Genomic DNA, 25,078 nt, shown 5'->3' with positions numbered 1-25,078 from the left:
CTTTGTATAGGGCCCTAGAATCTCGTTGCACATTGTCTCTATCAATTCTAGCCACTCTGTGCATGGCTCTTTAAATGTTTTCTGAAATTTGAAGTGGTAAGGGAGTCGAACAAGTTCATATTTTCTCCCTTCCTTCTTCTTTAGCATTCCCCATCCGCTGGAGGTTGGGAAGATTCTGTTTGCCAAGTATTCTTGCACCAGATCCCTAGTGCTAATTTGCCCAATCACCACCCTAAATTCCACCTCGGTCAGTTGGCAGGGTGACCCTAGCTGCATATTGCACAGAGATCGCATCATGTCGAAGCTCAGTTTTAGGGGACTCATTACCATGGTCATGAGCTTCTCACTTTTCTTCTCATCAGCCTTCATGTAGAACCATTCACTAGTCCACCTGGTTGGCCATTTAGTGCGGTAGCCAATCACCAGGGCCTTGGTATCCTTCTGGTATGCAAAATTATAGCACCCGAAGTTCTTGTGTAGACCATCGGCCTGACCTTCATCTGATAGTGCAGTTCGTGCACTCGACAGAACCCTTCGGCATTAGCACTTTTACCTTGGCTTCGGAGAGCCCATATGTAAATGCTGAGCCTAATAATGGCATTCGGTATCAGCTGATGGAGATATATTTCAAATCTTTTCAAAACTTCCCCTATCATATCGTACAGGGGAACCGTAGCCCTGCCCTGAAGAAGCTCTTAAACACAACAACTTCATCTTCTTTCGGCTCCGAAATTACTTCTTCTCCAGCAAAGCGAATAAGTTCGTCTTCATTTTCCCCAAAATAGCCAAGCTTTTTCATCACAACCAAGTCCTCTGTTGTTACGGTCGATTTTCCAAATTCAATGTGACTAGGTTTTGTTGGGCTCAGAATGCTGTTGTCCTCCTCACTTTCGTTGTTACTTCCGCCTTCAGCCACAGCCTGCTCAGCTTCGGCAGTAGCACCTTTGGCAGTAGCTTCTTCCGGCACAACCAGACCCGATCATCTCACCACTTCTGATATCGTGTTGTTTCAGTTATTTCGGCATCATCTCCCTCACGGGACACCCTAGTAGTGGATCTTACTCTGGCCATTTCAGTGTTCAGTTTCCTTAAGACGAAGCTGATCTCAAGTGACGAAGAGCGTGTTCGAAAGCGCAATGCAGAAAGCTTCGGCTTTGGTTAAAAATTTTAACAGCACAATAGTGCGATGTCAATGAATGCTTTGGTAACTTCTAACCAACCTGTCTGTTTATATAATGATGCAGGAGAAGAAGGTGAACCGTCAGACCGTGTACACTGGCTGAACGGTGGACCACCCAGCGCCCAGAATATTTTAATCGTTTTTCGATAACAAGCTCAGGAAAGGTGTTTTTCGGACCTTCAGCATTCCGAAGCCTTCGTGTTTTTGCGGACCGAGCTTGTTACAAAAAAATGATCTAGCACCGCGAAGGGGCTACTGTTGGGGATCTTCTTCCCCGCCGAAGGTCCTCAAGACAGAAAACACCTTCGGCAAAATAATACAGAGGCCCGCCAAAGCTATCATCAGCTTCGGTTTAGCTTCTTAAGACGAAGATCTTGCGTAGAAGCAACTATGCAGAATGCCGAAGCTATCATCAACTTCGGTTCGGCTCAAGCAGAAGAAGAAAAGACCAGATAGACCTTAATAATCCAGGTCGTCTGTAGATAAATGTTAAGAGTTATGAATGTAATTTTACCCGGGCTGCGTCCCATGCCTATAAATAGATTAACAGTAACACTGTTCTGTTCACGCTGAATGGTAATCACTCTCTCGTGTCTTCACCTTCGAGCAAGCTGAAGGTATCAATGTAATATTAATACTATCAACATTTATATATGTTTTATGAAAGGTGAATATATATAAATTAACGAAATACAATTACTGTCTTCATTCTTTTACATTCCCACTCATATATTAAATGATGAAGGTAAGTCTTTCTTGACCTTCGTCTGATGAGCATTATTCCCATGTAGAGATAATGCTTCGGAGGACGAAGATCCATAATAATTAGCAATTGTGTTGCCTTGTTCTTGATCTTTAGCATATGAGAACAAGTAACCAACAGATTGCAAAAGAGTATATGTTCTGCTCGACAGAAAGGTGGAGCTTTGGAAAGGCTCACTAGATATATATCTGTGGCACACAAGTCAGTACCAAATAGCAATGTTGAATAAGTATTCCAAGTACTCGTCCTAGTTCCTGGCCTAGAGAATGTATTAGAAAAGTTGGACCAAGGCATAACAAAGGAGGTAACAAGGATCTAGGTATAGCAAGGAAACAAATTGGGCGCAAAACAATCATAGAGGTGCATAGATCAATGGTGTTCATAGACTAGTTTAAGCAAACAAGTCACACATCTAAAGCACCAAGGACACAATGGATGCGAGCTCTTCTGTTTTTTTCTTTTTATATTTTTATTTTATTGTATGCGGCTCTTTTCTTGCACTTGCCTTTTATGTTCTTTTTTCTACAAAAGTGCCACAAAAACAAGAAACAACACAAGAGTATCAAAAACAATTCTCGTATGTTTGTGACATATTTTCTAGTCTAACTTCAACAGTCTGTTTGACAAACTTATTGACCTTCAACGCAAAAACTCACAACACGAAAGTTGTAGGTCTCCTTTTTATCTTTCTTTTAGATATATGGATCGCTTATTTTAAATAAAGAAAGTAGAAGATATTGACCACGAAATACATAATGGTCTGAAATTTTAGGGTCACAAATAGATTTAATTCCAATACAAATAACCCATTGATAATTATGTTTTCTGGAAATATTGTAAATAACAAAGTTGTAGATAATTTTCTAAGATTTCCAGAAAGTATAAGAACACGAAATTCTGAGTTCGTATGCGAGATTTGTACTCAAAATACCGAACTAGACAGAACTAATCTGATAACGACGAGATGAAAATGATGGGATCTGTTTTGAAGATTGAATTTGTGGGATAGCAGATGAAAAGGATTAAACTGAACCAAAACAAGTCTAAACCAACAAAAGACCTTAACCTAGGACTCAAACTGAATATGGCGGAATCTGAAACCAAATTGTGCAAAGGCTTAGGCGAAGTCTTAAGGTCAAGATACACTATTGATTTTTAAAGATATGACAAATTGTTATTGTTCTTTTTTGGATTTTTTGTGGATCATAGGACAAACAAAATTAATCTAAAGGTAAGATTATACCTCACGGGCAACCTGAATCTTGATACCACTTGATAGAAGGCAAGGCCCGATCTTCTGTGAAGTACGATAACTTGATTGGATGGAGATCTTGGCGTTAATGATCCAAGGCTCTGAGCGAACGAATCCTCACAATCACTACACCATGACTCCATTGGTTATCACGCGTGACACACGAGTGACATCGCCATGAAGGCTTATCCCTACAAGCGCAATCAAGAACACAATCAAAACTATATTGATCACAAGGTGGGGTCTCACAAATAGATGAACAACGATATTGTTCGATGACAAATATGATCTAAGTAAAACCCAAACCCTAATGTGGTGGTTACTGTTGATAAAATAGAGGTTAGGGGCATGTGTGACCCCTGGTCACACCCCTAATGAGCTCCAACACGATACACGGCCCAACAGCCCAACTGATGGTGTCACAACACCAAAACAGAATCTAGACGCTCATTTGTTTCGACGATTCCCGTTGACTCCAGATGAATTTGAAAGTGATTCCTGTTGGGATGGAAACCTTATCTCCTTCCATATAAAGACCAACCTAATCGGAGTTCGGATGCATCCTGGGCGTCCGTTTTAGTGCAGACTGGTCCTAGACTCTGAGGTGGAGACGAAGTTGAGTAAGACTTGGTTTTCTCTTGTTGTGATCATCCTAGCTTCTCCTCCTTGACATCTTGGCCTTTCTCAAGTCCTTTCTGGTCATCTCCAAGGTTCCTAATCATCAAAAAATTCATGACACAAAGTCTAAGCTCTTAAACATAATTGAATGGTAAGAACGAACCTGGAGATTTAACTGTCGTGCACGTGCTCGTGTTGTCGGTCCATACATTTTTTTGTATGGGAGTGATGTCCTCATCAGGTCGTTTGTGGGACATAGTTTTCTTTCCTGAGAGGGAACTGTCGATCGATCTCGGTTTGGTGCACGACGACCCTCTCCATTAAGTTGCGGAGGTTCCGGTACATCGCCCTTGCATCCGGCTCATTAGGCTCTGGGATGGATTAGAGCATATTCTGCCTGGGACTGAGGAAGTATTGTGCGCCATCGATGCTCTCAGTGTGTTGGTCGCGTACCTTCTTTGGTCGGGGCCTCCCAGCCTCGAGACGCCTCCGCTCGATGTCCCCATAGACGTGATCGAGCTTTTGCACGAGGGCGTCGAGTTCTTCCTGCTACTGGCGGAGGGCAATCTCACGAGCGAGGATGCGTGCCTGGCGCTGGCACTAGTACTCCTACCATTATTGTTTCACGGTGGTGTTGCCCAAACATATAATAAAGAATAATTCTCATATTATTCATTTTTAGGAAAATATCATTTTTAAGGTGTGATCAATTGAAAGCTAGTTCAAAAATGAATATTTGTTTCTTACTTATTTTGAGGAAATAATATACATATAAGAGTTATTTGGATACTTTGAAAAGTATTTTCAATTGTATGATTCATGGAAGGGATGTTCCACTGTAACAAATAGATTATGTTTACTTTTCCGAAATTCATATTAATTTCTATATTACAAGTTTTAGGACTTATATCATAACAACATTTTAGTATTGCTATCTATTTAATTTAGGGGAAGATAACATTAAGAGCGAGAAACCCATGTTAAGAGAAATTTTAATTCTTAATATTTTGGAGAATAATATTCATAAATCCTAAAATATGATTTTGAGGTGTTACAAAAACCTAGAAATCCATTTGACAACTTTACCTATTCTTCAAAGCACTTAATCCTTCACTTGATTAAGAGTTAATCTTTCTCTATTTTGGTCAATAACAAGTTTTTTGAGTAAACCATTTCCAAATAGCCTCAAATTTTAACCAGATGTCACTATGCCTATGTAAGCTTCCCCTAAAATTTTCATAATTTTTAGTGCTCAAATTTTATTACTAAAATTTATAAAAATATAAAAGAAGCACTTTACAATCAACTAAAATAAGTTATTTGCTGGAAAAATCATTAAACTATTTTTAACAGAAAGTTTACAATTTTGTGAAGCCAACAAAATTTCTCCCGTTTTTTGCATTTTCTACGATTTGTTGTGGACTTTACAAGCACAAGATAATTAATAAAGTTAAAACATTCTAGAATATGTTTCTGGGCCGAAATCGGAGTGGTCGGCCCACACTGTGCAAGAATCGACCCCTAGACCGGTGGCCCGCTCTCGCGCCACGCACATTTGCACTAGAAACCCTAAGGAAAGCATCTACTACCGCGGAGCCCTAAACACTATTCACCTAGACATAGTGCTTCACAAATAAACCCCATGGCAGAAATTCAAAAGACATAAACACCACACCGCCATCGCCCGAGCAGTGCACCAGCAAGACCAAGGCCATACCCTGTTGGAGACCTTCTCCGACAAGGGTGAGAGCACCATCGTGCTCCCCAACATCTAGTGAACTAAACCACACACTCGATCGCACAACAGGGACTCGAAAAACAATCTGTCCATCAGTCCATGGCCATGGCAGACGCCAAAGCCCGGCGAGCACCAGCTAGGACTTAGGATGCGGTAGAGTTCGTGTAAAAGGCATGGCAAGCAGTAGTGGCTCACTGGAAACCTACAACATGCACAGGGTTGAGAGGAGAACACGCGAAGTTGGCCGTCGATAGGGAAGCGAATGACAGTGGCATTCCCTAGTGGCGTCGCAGCATTCCGGATGATCTACTGCAGTAGAGACAACAGCATTCCGGATGATCTACTGCAGTAGAGACAAAACAGCCAGGTCGGTGAGCTTCACTACCAACAACAGAGGTTGAAACACTAAAGCAAAAGTGCAGAACAAGGCCGAGCTATATCTTGGCCACGATGAGGTGGACTTGTGCGGCACGACGATGACCGACGAGGGCAGAACACCTCAGGGTGAGCACCAGTGAGGTTAGGCGCAGTGGCGGAGCCAGCCCGTAACCGGAGTCTGGACACCATTATAAATTTTTAAATTGTTTCTAAAGTATATATTCAATATAGACTAGTAAATTTTAAGAGAATAGATATAAAATACTAACATTCAAGCAAACAATGACTTAGTGCTAAAAAATTTAACCGTAGCACGGTAAATACCTCAAGATGGTAGAGAACGAGGCAAATTCATCTTTCTAGTCTTCATGCCTTGAAACCGTCGCAATATGGTAGAGTCATCAAGTTCTTTGAATATTTCCCGCTCGATATAGCACACCATCAAATGATTGAACCACTCATCGGCCATCTTGTTTCGTAAATTAGTCTTGATAATTTTTATTGCCGAAAATGCCCTTTCAACAGATGCTGTGGACACCGGTAATATTAATGCCAATTCAATAAGTCTATAAACCAATGGAAAGACCTTATGTTTCTCTGTCTCAACCATCTTAGAAGCCAAACTAGCAATATCAGTGCAAGTAGAGAATGCAGCATGCCTTCTTACTTGAAGAATATAAGTCTGAAGTTGTTGTCTAATTTGTGCAAAGTCACTAGTAGAGAAATCAACATCATAAATCTGAGCACCTCGAACAAGGCTATCTATATCAAACCTAGAGAAGTTATTCTTTGGATCAAGACATGAGAAACATGTCAATATCTCAATAGTGGATTCTCCAAATCGATTATTCATCTCAACACATATTTTATCAAGAACAACAAAGAAAATCCCGACACGATAATGATGAAGGAAAGTGGTAGTTTCATTTCGGCGCTTCGCACGACCTCTGATTGGTATTTCATCCATCATATTTGGCACCGAAATATTCTTTTGCTCACAATATATCTTAGCCTCATCAAACACTTCATCCCAACCACTCTCCCTCAATGTGGCTAATTGAGCTTTCACATCTTGGATTAGCTCCATAGCATGAACTATATTTATATCTTTTCTTTGTAAGATATGAGAAAGCTCATTTGTGATAGCAAACAATTTTAGCATAAGCTTCATAATGAAAACAAACTCAAAAGACTCCATTTTCTCAAGCAACCCCGCAGCTGGAGAAGGACCACGAATATCTTTGTCAACCATCTCAAGCACCTCAGTAACTGAGTCCCACATTAGCTCCAATCGGATAAGGGTTATGTGATGTGAACCCCATCTAGTGTCCCCAGGTCTAGCAAGACTGGTCTGTTGATGTTTTCTTGTACCCGATTCAATCTCCAAGGAATCAAGTTGTCGCAAAATGTTGTTATGATGGCTTTCAACCAATGCATCTCTTCTTTTGCATGAAGCGCTTGTTGTGGTCACAATTAAAGAGACATACTCAAAGAAATCATGAATAGCTGAGCAACAGCTAGAAACAGAAACAATGACTAACTGCAACCGATGGGCAAAACAATGGACATAAAAAGCATGTGGATTTTCATCTAAAATCTTTTTCTGTAGCCCATTAATTCACCCCTCATATTTGAAGCTCCATCATATCCTTGTCCACGTATCCTAGAGATGGATAAATTATACTTATCAAGGATGCCAAATAACACTACCTTTAATGCTTCAGATGTAGTATCAACGACATGGTGTAAAGTAAGGAATCGTTCCACGACCTTCCCTTTAACATCAACATACCTAAATCAAGGATAGGATTATGTCATACAACATTGTAATTATAAAATAGTGACAATCGACAAGTTTAGTGTATATACATACCTTAGCATCACTGCCATTTGCTCTTTCACAGATATGTCCCGTGACTCGTCAATAAGAATAGAAAATTTTCTATCTTTAATCTCTCCCATGATCACATCTACAATTTCTTCTGCACAACATCTTGCAATATCTTTTTGAATATCAGGAGAAGTCATCTTGCAATTCATTGAACCACGACTAAAAGCTTTCCTCACAATTTCATTCTTATCTTTGTACCAATCTATCATCTCTAGAAAATTACCTCTATTCAAAGATGTTGAAGACTCATCATGTCCACGAAAAGCCATGCCTTGTGCAATTAGAAACTTTGAACATTCTAGAGATGAAGTCAAGCGGATTCGATACAATTCCTCTGCTTCTTCAGTAGCACGACTAAGCTGACTTGAGATGCTTTGTCTTTGATTTTGAAAATCATCAAAATGCTTAACACACTTATTATGAGCACTACTCACTCCACCAACATGCTCAGGTAATGCTTTGTATGCATGCTTCCAATCATTAAATCCCGTTTTATTAAACACATCATATCCAAATATTTCTGCCCTTCCTGGCTCTTTAAAAAGGAAGCAATAGAAACACAATGCTAAATCTTTGGACTCGCTGTATTCTAGCCAATTATAATTTATATACCAAGATTTAGAAAATGCTCTTTTCTTTGCATTATTTCCAAATTGCTTCAAAGGAAACTTCATAATAGGTTGAGTTGGTCCTTTTTGAATGTAAGCTCTTCTAACTTGATCTCGAATTTCAGGACGAAACTCATAAATTTGTTTTCTAAGTGTCGGGTCACTTACAATATCATCCAGATTAAATCCATATCCATGATTACTATCTTGAGGTGGAGCAGAAGGTTGAAGTGGAGGAGGTGGTGGTGGGTGACTACCTTGTGCTATCAAATACCTCCTCATCCTATCAATCTAAAATTCACAACATATCAATACTTAAATTAAATCAAATGTTCAATCAAGTAATAAACAATTAGTTACTATAAAAAATTAATTAAGAAACTAGGCGTCGAGCAATACCTGTCTGGGCGCTGACAGCTGGCCGCCTCAGCCCCTGGTCTGGTCGCTGGCCGCTGGCCGCCTGGGCGCTAGCAGCTGGTGGCAGGCTGGCTGCTGGCCGCCTGGGCACTGGACGCACCGACGCAGGGTGCAGGGCAGGACTGCAGGCTGGCAGCAAGCGTGTAGCGGTGGTGCAGCACTGCAGCAGGAACCTAGCGAGCGGCGACGCTGTGGAGTCTGGGGATGGAAATATGGAACGATGGATGACCTAGCGTTCTAGTTTTTACTGTATTATTGGGCCTAATTAACTAATGTAAATATTTAGTCTTAGTGGACTGCATGCAGCCCAAGCCCGGGCACGTGCCCTGGCTGGCCGGGCTATGCCTCCGCTACTGGTTAGGTGACTAGGCTAGGGTTACACAGGCGAAAAGCAAACGGTGAAACATGGTGCACAACCAATTTGGACGAAGGGTGCACGAAGACGGCAAATTTTACGAAATTTAGAAGACTTCTGTGACAACATAGGTAAAAGTGTTGGTCATGCGCCCGCTCTAGTGAAACTCAACGCAGAAGAGGATTCACGCGATGCCAGTAGCTGCTTGAACCGGAGGTAGGCAGATAGAGAGTTTGTTAGATCAGAACTCACATACACTTGTATGGATGAGTTATGGCTTAGTTTTTATAATTAGTGTTTTGTTTTCTAAAATGCTTTGAAAAGGTTCGACGGTTGAGCCGTGAGCTATAGTGGACGTGAAGTCCAGTAAATACTTTTGGTTTTGAAAAAGAAAATTGGTGGGAAACTACCGAGATTCCTATATGGTTTAGTCTAGAGGATTTGGCTTGATAATGGAAAACTTTCTACTCCCGTGGGAGGGAATGCACTTTAAAAAAGATAAAATGTTTTATAAAATAGCTCTGCATTAAAATTCAGCTTTAGACCATTGATTTGTTCTGCCGCATATATTGGACCGGTTAAGTCCTACTCTAATGATATGTCACAAGGTGTGGACCAACTCTTAATGTTGATCGTCACTTGTATAGTTTTGTCTTATTTAAGCAGATCTAGAACCATCTGATGTAAAAATGTGTATATTAGCCTCATAATACTAGTATTTGTATCATATTTGAGTCCCAAAGGATGGGGACGCTTCAAGACCGAGTCGAGCTAGCTCGATATCTAGCCATACTTGGGTCTTAGACGTGGAATAGGAGCGAGCAATAATTATTTTATTTTAATTGCACTAACTAGGATCAAAGCTCAAGACCTCAGACTTTGATATCATATTAAGTTGCATCACAAACCAGTTCAACTCAAAAGATTAAGCTGATTGGAAGAGGTGTGTAATTCACTTATACTATATTCCAACACTTTCCCCCACCTTCAGCTTCTCTTGGGTCTCAGACATTGAATAGGAGCAAGCAATAATTATTTTATTTTAGTTGCAATAACCAGGATTTGAACTCATGACCTCTAGCTATATTATATTCCAACACTCCCCCTCATGTCGAGCCCGTCTTGGGTCTCAGATGTGGAATAGGAGTGAACAACATTTATTTTATTTTAATTATGCTAACTAGGATTTGAACTCAAGACCTATGGCTCTGATACCATATTAAGTTGCATGCACAAAACAGTTCAACCCAAAAGCTTAAGCTGATAGGAAAAGATGGACAATTCACTTATTTTATATCCCAAAATAGCATAGGTCGCTCCAAGCGACCTGGCTAGAATTTAATGTTAAACTGATTGTTGTGCATTTGCAGAGCGATACACCGACACCAATGCACCCTTCTTGGCTGCAGATCAAGCCCAGTGTTGGATCAAGATGGCAGACAAGAGGGGGTACATAGTCCTTTCTAAAACAAAATACAATGGCTAGCTGAAATAAATGCAAAAGTAAAACTATTTAGTCTAGCCAAGACTACACCCCTCTATCTATCACAAGCACCTTACAAAAGATTTTAATTAAAGCAACTAAGGTACCAAGCTAGTGAGAGCTCTCCAACACAAGTCTAGTTAGCAAGGTCACCCAGACCTATGTAACTAGTTCTCTAAGAATACCGAGAGCTCCTACACATACTTGTAAGCAAAGTGCACAAAGCACAAGCACTACTAGCACTGCTCACTAGTTGCACTACACAAGCACAACTAGATAGAAACAACCACTTAGCTACACAAGCCAAGCTAAAAGGATTAGCTACACAAGATAACAAACAAGCGAGCAACTACTTTATAACATAAGTATGACAAATTATACAAGAACAACAAATACTCACTAGAATAAGTATATGAACAAGTAAATACAAGCTAGTGAAATAAATTGCAAACCAATCGGGAAGATGATGGCAGTTTGATGCGATGATTTTTCATGTGGTGTTGATGGCTTGTCAGTTACCCCTAGTCCATGTTGAGGTGGAATCAGAGCATTCGACCGCTCCTCTATCAAGTCTTCGCTTGATCAATGAATCGGATTGGTTAATGAACCTCTCAAAACTTGATTCCATTAGAGTTGCTTTTCACCACTCCAGCGAGGCAAGCACAATACCTCTCACAATCACCACCGTAACTTCTTCACAATCTTCTTTGAATAGCTCGACAGGGAACCACCACTAAGACATCTAAGAGGTGGAACCTCTAAGAGTAACAAGCCAACGGCCTTGCTTGATGATCTCCCTAGTGCCTCAGAGCTCAAACACTAGATGCAATGCACTTGGTGGCTCTCAATCTCACTAGAATGAAATCCCAAGTAATATGAGTGAGAGAGAGAGAGAGGAGAGGGAAGGGCTCCTATTGGGGGTATGCTTCGTAGCCGAAGATCCTAAAAAGAACACCTTCGAAAGGTCTTCTCAGAAGCAAGCGCTGAAGCTATTATCTATAAAGCTTCGGCACAAAGACAAATCTCAAGATGAAGGGTCGAACCAACTTAAAGATGAATTGACTTAAAGACCCATGATGCTTTGTGTCATAATTGTAGTCGGTTGTAAAGGACATAAATGTAATTTTGCGCAGGTTGCATCCTGTGCCTATAAATAGGTGAACAGTATCCCGACACTGTTCACGCGATCCTGTAATCATTGACACGTCACGCTTGAATTATTTCCGCCAAGGCGAAGGTATAAATGTGCCTAAATATTATGTTTTAATACTTGTATATTCATATAATAAAACATGTGAATATATTTTATACTTTATATTTCATTTTTCACTGTTTGTTGTCTTACAAATATGATCACGAAGGTGAAATCTTCGTGATACTTTACTTATGACCTTCGTCCGAAGCTCATTAAATCCTTGAGGAGGTAATGCTTCAGCGGACGAATGGCACTTATATTTAACATCTTTGTGTTGCCTTGTTCTTAATTCGAAGCATTTGAGAACAAGTCCCCAACATTGGCGCCCACCTCCGGTGAACTCACTTCCACTTTCTGAGCTGATGGCTTCGTTCGAAACTGGAGTTGCTTCGGCTCTGAAGCTTGTACTCCCGATAACAGGTGGTTCATGCTCGGAGCCGGCTAACAAGAAGCAGAAGAAGGAGGCACAAAGAAGGGTACAACATGTAGGGGTGCAAGGACCCTTCATCAAGTCAAGATGGTCTCACATCCCGATTACCTTCTCCCAAGAGGATCTTCAGCTCAAGGATTACCCTCACAATGATGCTATGGTTATCTCTTGTGTTATCAAAGGATTTCTGGTCCACAATGTTTTGGTTGACACAGGCAGTGCAGCGAACATTATATTTGCTAAGGCCTTCAGACAGATGCAAGAGCCCGAAGATAAGATCCATGACGCCACACATCCCCTTTGTGGCTTCGGAGGAGGGCAGATTGTAGCACTTGGCAAGATCACGACGCCAGTAATCTTCGGATTTATCAACAACACAAGGACTGAACAAATTGTGTTTGATATTGTTGACATGGAGTACCCTTACAACGCAATCATTAGTCATGGTACTCTCAATGCTTTTGAAGCAATTCTTCATCCAGCATATCTTTGCATGAAGATACCTTCGGATCAAGGGCCTATTGCTATTCATGGAAGTCAGGAAGCTGCCAGAAAGGCCGAAGGAAACTGGACAGATTCAAAAGCAATCCATAACATAGATGGAGCTGAAGCTTGTGAGCAATACAAGTACAGAAGGGAGAAAGCTGCTTCGGCTGATTAGCCAAAGCCCATGCTCTTATGTGACGATATAGCAGAGCAGAAGGTGCTATTAGGATCTCAATTGTCTGAGGAACAAGAGAAAACTCTGATAAGGTTTCTGTTCAACAACAAAGATGTCTTTGCATGGTCAGCTAATGATCTCTACAGAGTCAACAGGGATGTTATTGAACACTCGCTCAATGTTGATCCATCCTTCAGACCTAGAAAGCAGAGGCTTCAGAAGATGTCTGATGACAAGGCTGAAGGTGCTCGGAATGAAGTGAAAAGACTCATCAGCGCCGGAGTCATCAGAGAAGTGAAATACCCAGAATGGCTAGCCAACACTGTTATGGTAAAAAAGGCGAATGGCAAATGGAGGATGTGTATTGATTTTACTGATCTTAACAAGGCTTGTCCGAAGGATGAGTTTCCATTACCAAGGATAGATTCCCTAGTTGACGCAGCAGCTTCGTCAGAGCTTATGAGTCTGCTAGATTGTTATTCAGGCTATCATCAAATTTGGATGAAGAAAGAGGATGAGCCAAAAACCAGCTTCATAACCCCTAGTGGAACATATTGTTATCTTCGGATGCCTGAGGGGCTCAAGAATGCTGGAGGAAGCTTCAGCAGAATGACAGCGAAGGTTCTTCATTCTCAGATAGGCAGAAATGTGCTAACTTATGTTGATGATATCATAGTAAAAAGCACGAAGCAAGAAAATCACATTGCTGATCTGCAGGAGACTTTCGCTAATTTTAGACAAGCCGGTCTGAAGCTGAATCCAGAAAAGTGTGTCTTCGGAGTGAAGAAGGGCAAATTCCTTGGTTGCCTAGTTTCAACAAAAGGGATTGAGGCTAATCCAAATAAAATCGAAGCTATTCTTCGGATGGAACCACCAAGCACAAAGAAGGGGGCTCAACGACTGATGGGAAGACTTGCATCTCTGAATCGATTCATATCTAGATCAGCAGAGAGAAATTTACCATTTTTTGAAGTGCTAAAGTCAGCCAAAGTTTTTCAATGGGGATCAGTTCAGCAGAAAGCCTTCGACGAGCTGAAGCAGTATTTGATAGATCTAACGACATTAACTCCACCAGCGCCAGGGGCTCCTCTGTTGTTATATGTGGCAGCTTCGCACTCAGCGGCAAGTGCGGCACTTGTCCAAGAGAAGCTTGAAGGGCAAACCAAAAAGCAAGCCCCAATATACTTCGTCTCCGAAGTCCTTAGTTTATCAAAGAAAAATTATACAGAATTGGAGAAGGTGCTGTATGCTGTTTTGATGGCTTTCAGGAAACTTCGACATTATTTTCAAGCATATCATATAATTGTTCCTTCTTCACAGCCTTTGAAGGATATTATGAGAAATAGAGAAGCTACTGGAAGGATTGGAAAGTGGGCTACGGAACTCAATGAGTTCTGCATTGATTATGTGCATAGATCTTCGATTCAGTCCCAGGCGTTAGCAGACTTCATTGCTGACTGGACGCCAGGGGCTCAGGAAGAAGAAGCAAGTAAAGATGCCGAAGCTTGGACAGTATTTTGCGATGGTTCTTATGGAACCTTCGGTGTAGGTGCAACTGCCGTCTTAATTGCACCTTCCAAAGTCAGAACATGCTACGCAGTGAAACTTGATTTTAGTTGTACAAATAATATTGCTGAATACGAAACTTTGCTTTTGGGTCTTCGGAAGTTGAAAGCAATGGGGATAAGAAGGGCGGTCCTCAAAACTGATTCCCAAGTTATTTCTGGCCATGTTGACAAAAGTTGCAAAGCAAGAGATCCGAAGCTTGAAAAATATTTGGATACAGTTCGAAGACTTGAAGCCTCCTTCGAAGGGTTTTCTGTTAAGAATATTCCACGAGGAGAAAATGAACACGCTGATCTACTAGCCAAGTCAGCGGCACAGGGGCTGCCATTACCTTCGGAAGTTTTCTTTGAAACAATAAAAGCACCTTCGGTTGACCTTCTTGAAAGAGCAGTGCTCAATATATCTCCTGTTTATAGCGAAGATTGGAGAACTGAGATCATGTCTTTTCTCCAGGACAATTTCCTTTCAGATGACGAAGCTTATCAAAAGAGAATAGCGGCAAGAGCCCGTCCATATGTAATAATAGAAGGGGAGTTATACAAGCATGGAGTCTGTTCTCCATTACTCAAATGTTTATCCAGAACTGAAGGTATAGAGCTGATGAAAGAAATACATGCAGGCCTGTGTGGATCTCACATCGGATCTAGGCCTTTGTTGGGTAAAGTTTTTCGTCAAGGCTTTTATTGGCCGAAGGCAGCTTCGGATGCAGCAGAATTAGTCCAAAAATGCGAAGGTTGTCAAAAATGTGCAAAAGATAAAAAACAACCTTCGTCTCTAACTCAATTAATACAACCCACCTGGCCATTGCAAAGGTGGGGCCTTGATTTTCTAGGCCCACTTCCACCAGCACAAGGGAATTTAAGATATGTTGTAGTGGCAGTGAAATATTTTTCTAAATGGATCAAGGCGAAGCCTTTAGCCACAATAACTTCGGCCACTGTTCAAAAGTTTTTTTGGCAAAATATTGTGTGTCGCTTCGGAGTGCCGAAGGCCATTACCGTGGACAATGGAACACAGTTTGATGCCGAAGCTTTCAGAGAGTTTTGTGAACAAATTGGCACGAAGATCCATTTTGCATCAGTTCGGCATCCGGAGTCAAATGGACTTGTCGAAAGAGCTAATGGCATTATAATGACAGGAATAATGAAGTTAATCTTCAACCAGCCTAGGGGGAAGTGGCCGGACGAATTAATCAAAGTGGTGTGGAGCCGCAACACAACAATATCAAGGTCAACAGGTTTTACGCCATTCAAATTGCTGTTTGGTGACGAAGCAATAACCCCAGAAGAAGCTAAAGCGGGATCAATAAGAACAATGGCTTCGGCAGAAGACGAAGCTGATTATTCTATGGCAAAAGATGCTATAGAAGGGATCAGGCTTCAGGCTATAGAGAATATCAATAAATATCAAGCCGAAACAATAAAATGGCGTGACAGAAAGGTTCGGTTAAAAAATATTAAGCCAGGACACTTGGTACTTCGGAGAGTTGCCAACTCAGACACAGTAGGCAAGCTACAATTGAAATGGGAAGGGCCTTTCCTGGTAGTATCTTCGTCAAGACCCGGTTCCTACAGGCTGAAGGATATGGACGACAGTGACATTCCTAGATCTTGGAATGCGGATGAGCTTCGGCGGTATTATGTGTAACCTGATGTAATCTTTTTTATTCTTTCCTATGGCACCCTTTTCCTTTCCAAAGGGGGAGAAAGGTTTTTAATGGGGCCATGGCATGTAATTTCCCTTTTTCTTATATCAGCTCTACAAGAGCAGTATCCCCTGAAGATGTAAATGTAAAAACTGGGCATGCACCATCGAGTGCAACGAGAAAAAGAAAAAACACGGAGAAGCTCGAAAGACGTCCCTAAGGGGATGCATAGCACGACGAAGCTACAAAAAGCCATTCCTAAGGGAGTGCAGCGTAAGTTTTCTGCTCAAAAGTCGTTCCTAAGGGAATGCAGAGCTTACAGCGAAAAGTCAACGCTGATTCCGCCGAAATAAAAGGCGAAGAAGCTCCTAAGGGAGGCTTACAGCGAAAAGTCAACGCTGATTCCGCCGAAATAAAAGGCGAAGAAGCTCCTAAGGGAGGCTTACAGTGAAAAGTCAGCACTGATACACCGAAAAATAAGTGGTGAAGCCGAAAAATAAACGACAAAGATTTGTTATTATGGTTTCATATGTGTCTTCGAACATTCATTTGCACGATACATTACATCATACATTTGCATTCATAAACATTCACTTAGACATACATAGGATCATCATCATCATAACATACAAACTTGCTTCAGCTTCGAAAGAGAAGGCTTCGGAAAAAGAGAAAAAGAGGCAATTTTATGCTTCGCTGTGTACGCAAAGAAGGGAAGGTGTTTTTCGCTTATGGCTCAAAAGTATTAATTTCGTCCACACCAAAGCATTTCATACATGGACGGAAAAGTAAGATTATATTACAAAGTGAAATTCAATTACATCATACTTTATACAAGTTATCACATGAGTTTTTGAGCTATTTTTACAGACTATTCGAGCTTCGACAGCATCTCTGGAGCTTCTTCCTTTTATTCTGCAGCTTCAGCCTCGGCTTGGCCAACCTGTATGTAAGTATTATAAGCTAAATTCAAAATTCAAAGGAAAAGGTAATCATAAGGTATAATATTGTTACTAGCTTAAGGTGGCTCTGGGCTTCGTCACCAGCTTTCTCTCGCCCACCCTTTGTCCATATCACCTTTATAAATTTATTCGCAATGCTTCGGGTGAGGTTAGGAATATCATCCAGAATTGCTGGTGATAGGCTGAAATTGGGTCTGTTGATAATTTTTCCGTGCTCACAACCATATTTCAGGAACGCAGCAGCGGTACCCCGAGAAGCTACAAGGGCACAAAAGTCGCCGTGTCCAGCAATAACATCATCGAGGTCATCAATCTCACCTTCGATGTGTTCGAAGGCTCCTGGTAAATCTTCAGCCGAAGGAATAAATTTTTCACTATTGGCCCCGACTGAATAAAACACCTTCTTCAGTCGTTGAACACATTGATTGCTGAATTTCAAACATTTGTTCTGAAGGTCTATCAATGATTTTTTCAAAACTAAACCATTCTGGATTTCAGCCTCAAGTTTTTCATTAAGCTTCAGCTTTTCTTGTTCGAAACCTTCTGACTGATAGAGAAGCTTTGTATTCAGTTCTGTTATTTTAGCTTCGGCTTCCGCTAGTAAACCTTCAGTTGTTTGGAGTTCGAACTCTTTTTTCTCAAAAGCAGCTGTTTGATCTTTTACTTTGCTTTCTAAGTTTTCAATTATAACCTCGTGCTTTTTATCTTCTAAATCCTGTTGCATCCTCAAAGCTTTGCTCAATAGCATACTCTGTACACGAACAACCTTCGTTAGAAAACATTTTTTATGAAAATAAAAAGTTAGAGGGAGATTGTTTACCTTAAAATTGGAATAAAACAAACTACCGACGATGTGCCGTCGTCGGTAGCGGCTAATATCGGCTTCGAGCTTTGAGAAACCGATACTCTTTGATAGAGTACCGATAACCTTTGCTTCGGTCTGATCTCGGATGCAGCCTAGCTTCTCATCATCAACACCTCCGAAGAGAAGTGCCCCTAGCCGATAGCCGCAAGAAATGGCATACTCTTTTAATTCTTCTTTTTTGGCTTTTGTTAATTCTTGACCAACCAAGTTTTGAAAATTGAAAATTTCATCTTCCAGTGTTTCTTCGGCAATTTCTTTCTTTTTCTCGGCCTCTGGGGCCGAAGCCTCTTCGGTGGCTCCAGCAGCTTCTTCTGCGGCCATGTCTAGCAGAATTTTATCTATATCAAGAGCCATACTTTCCAAATTGATATCTTCAGCTCTAGTAGCTTCGGCATCTGTGGCCTCCAAAGGTGCAGCTTCAGTAGCTGTTGTGCTTTCATTAGCCGGCACCTTCGGAGCTGAAGCCCTCGGTGGTGTTGCTTCAATCACTTTTGTCACAGTAACAATCCTTTGCCTCTTTGGCCTAGGTGCCTTTGTTTTTGTGGGCTCCTTTTCCTTATGAAAAAGCTTCGTCAGATGAAGCCCCAATGGACTTAGTTTGACAGGCAAAGTTTCAGTCATTACCTTTAGGATTTCCTCTATTTCAGCAGCAGAAGATGTCGCATAAGTCTTCTCTTCCTCATCAACTGATTTTTGCTTTGGGGTCGAGGCCTTTCTTTTCTTCGAAACAACTGCTTTCGCCTCAGATTCTTGTTTCTTCTTCTTTGATTGATCTTCGTCGTCTTTATTCAAAGCACTAGCCACTCTTTTTCTTTTTTGCCCTTCGGCACCCTTGTCCAGTCGCTCATAGTCAGGATATTCAAAGCCTATAGCATCCATCACTCGGTTTAGCCTTTGTTTTGGACGGGTGCCGAAGGCTGCTGTCATCAATTGATCTTCTTTTTTAGAATAATTTCCAAGAATTTCGTTGCACATTACTTCGATTGTATCCAGCCATTCTTGGTAGGGTACTTTGAAATGTCTTTTGAACTTGTAGTGGTAAGGCAACCGAATAAGCTCCCCTTTCTTCTTCTCCCCCTCTAGTTTCAGCATCTCCCACTCCTTCAAAGTAGGAAATACTCTGAAGGCCAAAAATTCCTGCACTAAGTCTCTAGTGCCAATATGATCTGCAATTACTCGAAATTCAGCCAAGGCAATCTAGCTCGGGCTCCCCCGTATCATGTTGCACGGGGGTCTTGTTTCTCCGAAGGTCAGTTCTAACGAACTCTGGACCAATTTATCTTCATCTTCGTCAACTTTGACATAAAACCATTTAGATTTCCATCCTGCTGGCCATTTGCTTCGGTAACTAATCACTGGGAACTTTGTAGTTTTGTGGTAAGCAAAGTTGTAGCAGCCAAAATTTTCATGCAAACCATCTCCCCTAGCCTTGGTTTGGTAGTGCAGTTCGTGTACTCGGCAGAAACCTTCGGCGAAAGGTTCCACCCCCTAGCTTCGGAGGGCCCAGATATAAACACTCAGCCTAACGATAGCGTTAGGCGTCAGCTAATGAAGGTAGATCCCATATTTCTTCAACACACCAGCAATCATCTTGTTCAGACGGAATCTTAAACCAGCTTTAAAAAGACTTTTGAAAACCACTACTTCATTTTTTCTCGGCTTCGGGATAGTTTCTTCTCCACCAAAACGAATCAATTCCTTCTTTGCTTCACTAAGATAGCCCAACTTCACCATCTTAGGAAAATCAGCTTCGGAGATGGTGGACTTTCCGAAGTTCAGGTGGCTAGGCTTGCTCGGCACTGCACTGCACTGCTGTAATCATCTTCGGAATCAGTTTCTTCAACAGCAGCCCGTTCTGCTTCGGTAGCAGGGATGTCCTCCGGTGTTACCAACCCAGAGCGCTTCATTGCTTCCGAAATAGGAACAGTCTCAGTAGCTTCGGTCCCATCTCCCTCACGATCGACCCGAGCAATAGAGCGAACTCTGGCCATTTGATTATGACTTACTTGAAATTTTTGGTGTTGACTTTTTTGTTTTCCCCGAAGCTTTTACTCTTGTGCTGAAGCAGAATCACAAGCAAAGTTTCGTCTGAGCACGATGATTAAGCTTCGGCTATGACTAAAAATTTGGCAGCAAAACAGTGCAATAGCAATGAATGTCGTGGTAACTTCACACCTACCCGTCTGTTTATATAGTGCCGCAGGTGGGAAGGTGAATCGGCAAGGTCTCCAGCACCGAACAAACAGTCACCCGCACTCACTGAACGGTGGGCCACAGGGTCCGAGAAGTTGAATCGCTGGCGCGCGCGTAATTGGTGCAAGATGGGGCGCGCGCGACGATTATTTTAATCGTTTCTCGCCAACGAGCTCAGGGAAGGTGTTTTTTGGATCTTCGGCGTCCCGAAGCCTAGAAGACTTTTTCACGGATCAAGCTCGTTACGAAAAACGATCTAGCACCGCGAAGGGGCTACTGTTGGGGGTATGCTTCGTAGCCGAAGATCCTAAAAAGAACACCTTCAAAAGGTCTTCTTAGAAGCAAGCGCCGAAGCTATTATCTATAAAGCTTCGGCACAAAGACAAATCTCAAGATGAAGGGTCGAACAGACTTAAAGATGAATTGGCTTAAAGACCCATGATGCTTTGTGTCATTATTGTAGTCAGTTGTAAAGGACATAAATGTAATTTTGCGCAGGTTGCATCCTGTGCCTATAAATAGGTGAACAGTATCCCGGCACTGTTCACGCGATCCTGTAATCATTGACACGTCACGCTTGAATTATTTCCGCCAAGGCGAAGGTATAAATGTGCCTAAATATTATGTTTTAATACTTGTATATTCATATAATAAAACATGTGAATATATTTTATACTTTATATTTCATTTTTCACTGTTTGTTGTCTTACAAATATGATCACGAAGGTGAAATCTTCGTGATACTTTACTTATGACCTTCGTCCGAAGCTCATTAAATCCTTGAGGAGGTAATGCTTCAGCGGACGAAGGGCACTTATATTTAACATCTTTGTGTTGCCTTGTTCTTAATTCGAAGCATTTGAGAACAAGTCCCCAACAGCTCCAATATGCTCAAAAGTGTTTTAAATGGCTTCCTTGAAGTGCCCAACCCTAGACACCAAGTATATATAGCCCCCTTTCCAAAACTAGCTATTATGGTCAGTTTTCAAGCAGACTAGGAATTCCCGGACCATCCACGGTAATAGCCCATATTGTCCATACAAGAATCAGCTATAAAAATGTTAGAGCGTCCAAAAATGACTTGCGAACGGTCCGCCCCACAAGCTCGGATGGTCCACAATACATTAAACTGAGGCATATTGAAGCTCTATAGGCTAGGCATGGTTTCTAAAATTTGTATTATAGACATCCGCACCTAGGTGTCTGACGGTCCGCAGTTGAAAAGAATTAGTACTGTGGACAGTCTATGCCTAGGTCTCAGACAATCCGTAGTTCAAAGTTGAAAAGCACAACAGAACTTCGTAAGTTCTATCCAAACACAAGTCCTTCAACTGCAGACGGTCCGCCACCTAGGACCAAACGGTCTACAATACACAGTCTTCCTGTAACCCAGAAACTACAAGCTTCTGCCCACCACAGGAGTTAGACCTAAGAACGGTCCGCTATACTGGCCTAGAAAGTCCGCAGTACTAAAGTTTAGCCCATATCAAAGATAAGCTTTTGAATATGATTTTTCTTTCACAATCTAAATCATTGTTATCCCTCATACAAATTCCCCAACTATATGAGCAAAGTGGCACTAAAGACATGTCAAGTAAGATAATTGACCACACTTGATAGTATAGCTATATAGCCTACTAACTCGATCAATTTTGTACCTACTAACTTGATAATACAAATTCCCCATCATACTTCATTAAATGATGAACAATGATCATCCACTTCATGTCATCACATGGCCTTCTTGGTTCATCAATCTCAACTTAGCTTGCTCTTCACCACTGCATTTGGTCCATCGTTGCCAAGTCCTTGCTCCTGTTTCACTGCCACACTATCCATCACACATGGGCCTCATACTTGCCTTTCACACTAGCAACTCGGTCCATCTTAGCTAAGCCATGTCTCTTGATCTTCTCCATATAGCCACATGACACCATGTCATGTCTCATATGCAATGAGCTCCTTCATCACACTCAATGTGCATATCAATATAACCAAGCCACTTCACCACCATGGCTCAAATAGCTCACACTGGTGTACATGTGGACTAATCACCCGTGCATCTCAACATAAACACTTATTAGTCCACCTAAGTTGTCAATCAATTAATAAAACCAAACAAGGTACTTACACCAGGTGGCACGCTTAGGGCCCCTATTCACGGAGTCATGTTCTAGAGGAACGACCATAGCAGCATCGCACCTTCCAGCTTCTTGTGTGCCGGCTACCAGGCGATCTCCAACCAGTTCATGTGATGAGAGTCAATAAGTAAATCCAACACCGGTAATAAGGACTACTTCCACGGACTAGCTTCTGAAGGTTACAAAAGAGTTGTGGACAAGTGGGCAAAAATGGAAGCCGGTCTCGAGCATAGTGGTGTCATTACATAGAATCATGAATGTCCAAACCACACGAATTGTTGGTTCTACAACCATAGGGCAGTGCATCTTATGGTTGCAACTTATTGTACACAAATAACATAAAATATATCCTATAGAAGTTAATATATACTATGAATAAGACATCTAAAGGAGAATTTGTCCTCGATAAAGAGAGCGATGAGCTTACAATGGCCCTAAACAAACCAGAGCACTCTGGTCGTACAAGAGGTTATGGGATAGAGAGCAAGAGCACACATAGTGACTCATTAGCTAAGTTTATGGCATCCAAAAAGCTACCCTATGATATGACTGATGGGAACAGACATACCATTGTCGATGTAGAGGTAAAGGAACACTTCTAGAAGACTGTTCTAGAGAAGGAAGCACCAATAGATCAATCCACAAAAGCCTTCTTTGTCAAGATGAGCAAGGCAGTAAAGAAGTAGTCTATCTCTAACTATGAGTGCATGATTAGTAAAGCACATAAAAAATCTATAAAGAAAAATGTGCCATCCCATCTGTTTGCATGGACATACCAGCATGGTCAGCCTCTAGTCCCAGTGTCTAGCTATAAGAGCTGAAAGAAATGACAACACAAATGTGTAGATTGCATGATTGGTATATGAGTTATTGTAGTATGTCAGAGTGTTATTGTGGTATTGAATAATTGAGTACTGAATGGAGACGCCTAAGGGCTCCTTTCATAGCCTCTAGTGGCCTAGAAGTCGTTGCCTCCTTCCTTAAAAAGCTACAGTTCTGGGTTGTCTATGGGCCCACCAGACCGGTCCGGTGCACCATAGGACCAGGTCCATATGCCCCCAGTCCGGGATCAGATTGAAGTCCTTAGCTACGTGGCACTGGATCGGTCTAGTGCACCTCCGGACCGCGGGCCACGTCAGCTAGCCGTTGGCAAGTTGGTGCCCGTCGGCGCCCGACCGTTGGAGCGGTTCGGCAGCACACCAGACCATGAATAGTAGTGTCCCGGTGAATTTTATAATTAAATTCTCGAGAGCGCACTGTTCTCATACGAAGGTGGTCCGGTGCACCCAAGACCGGTCTGATGCGCCAGCCTGTCTAGCGCCTAAGTCTAGGTCCGCCACGGGCCCGGTTCGGTGCATTACTGGACCGGTCTAGTGAGGCCCAGACCAGCACATCTTACATTCTTTTGAGCCTAAGTTCTTTAATCCTTTTTGAATATCTTTGGGGGTTTCCCTAGAGCTTAGACAAACATACTTAGCACATAATCCAATTGACTAAGTGTGAGAAACTTACCTCTTTGCCATAGTTTCTCCAGGGTTTTCAATATAGCTCAAACTAAGTCCTGGAAGCACTTTTCTCACATAATTGAGTTAGACAAAAAATAAAAGTGCTAGAAGTATAGAATAGGGCATGTGCAACTTATTCAAACACTTAAACCTAATGTTTATGTTGTTTTACCCAAAGTTGCACTTTTGGCCTCCAGATTTGCTCATTTGGACTTAGTGCCTTCAATTTATTGCCTTTACTAGAACATGTGCTCATACTCACATCAAAGTAGTTAGTCTAATGTGGTGTGTTTGTAATACCCAAATATTTGGAGTTATAAAAATACATGAGTATTGGGATATTATAAAAAGATTCATGTGATTACTTAAATTTCCCTTTTTCATATTCAACTAATGGAATTGAATTAGTCAAATAATAAATAAATAAATAAATACAGAGATATGCATATCGTGCTGGCGTTCTTGTATTTTTGCATTTTGTATTCAAATTCACGAGATAAGTAAGTTTGAAAATTTTGAATTAGAAAATGAAATAGAAAAGAAAAGAGGAGAAAAAGGAAAACAATATAAACTATAAAAAATGTGAAGTATAATGAAAATGATTCCTCATGCTGATATTTCTATTTGAACATTTAACCTCTGTGTGAAACTCACCAAAGAATTTGAATAGAAGGGTTTGAAATGCTTTAAAATGGGATTAGAAAAGAATTAGGAATAATAAAAGAAAAAGAAAATAGGGGCATCCATGCTGACCTGGGCCCAAAGCTCCGCTCGGGCCCAACACAACTTCACCCTGCGGCCTAGCATGGATGAGACGCTGATATGTGGGGCCTGCGTGACCGGTCATCCCCCGCGTGTCGTCCTGTGCTCTTCCTCACTGTCTTGTGGACCTAAGGTGTCAGCTCTATCCCCTTCAACCGTTGTAACTAACCCGCACATCACACGACTGGGCAACCCCTGATTCTCCTCCCCAGCATGCAGAGGCGGGCCTAGGGGGTTTCCTGGGTATTCATTAAATACCTAAGTTTTTGTTGATCTATAGTATTTTGTCAATAATGTATTACACAAAATAGCGTTAGAGTACTAATTTCTTTGATCTTTTGAATTTTTGAATACTCAATCTCAAATATCTAGGGCCGCTTCTGCCTACAAGCAAGCTCGGGGGGCTTCCCTCTTATCTATCACTCGCCTGCAACCCTTGCCCACGCCGCACTCCTCCGCTGCAAGTCCAT

The 25,078-nt window shown here is 41.6% G+C and overlaps 1 pseudogene; it reads right to left on the bottom strand.

The window, feature by feature from the left end:
• Positions 1 to 6,254: 6,254 nt before the first annotated feature.
• On the bottom strand, positions 6,255 to 25,078 carry LOC109945953 (zinc finger MYM-type protein 1-like; annotated as a pseudogene).

The sequence above is a fragment of the Zea mays genome, chromosome 4 (assembly GCF_902167145.1).
Source record: "Zea mays cultivar B73 chromosome 4, Zm-B73-REFERENCE-NAM-5.0, whole genome shotgun sequence".
Classification (NCBI taxonomy): Eukaryota; Viridiplantae; Streptophyta; class Magnoliopsida; order Poales; family Poaceae; genus Zea; species Zea mays.
The sequence above is the reverse complement of the archived record's forward strand: the minus strand, read 5'-3'. Positions and strand labels throughout refer to the sequence as shown.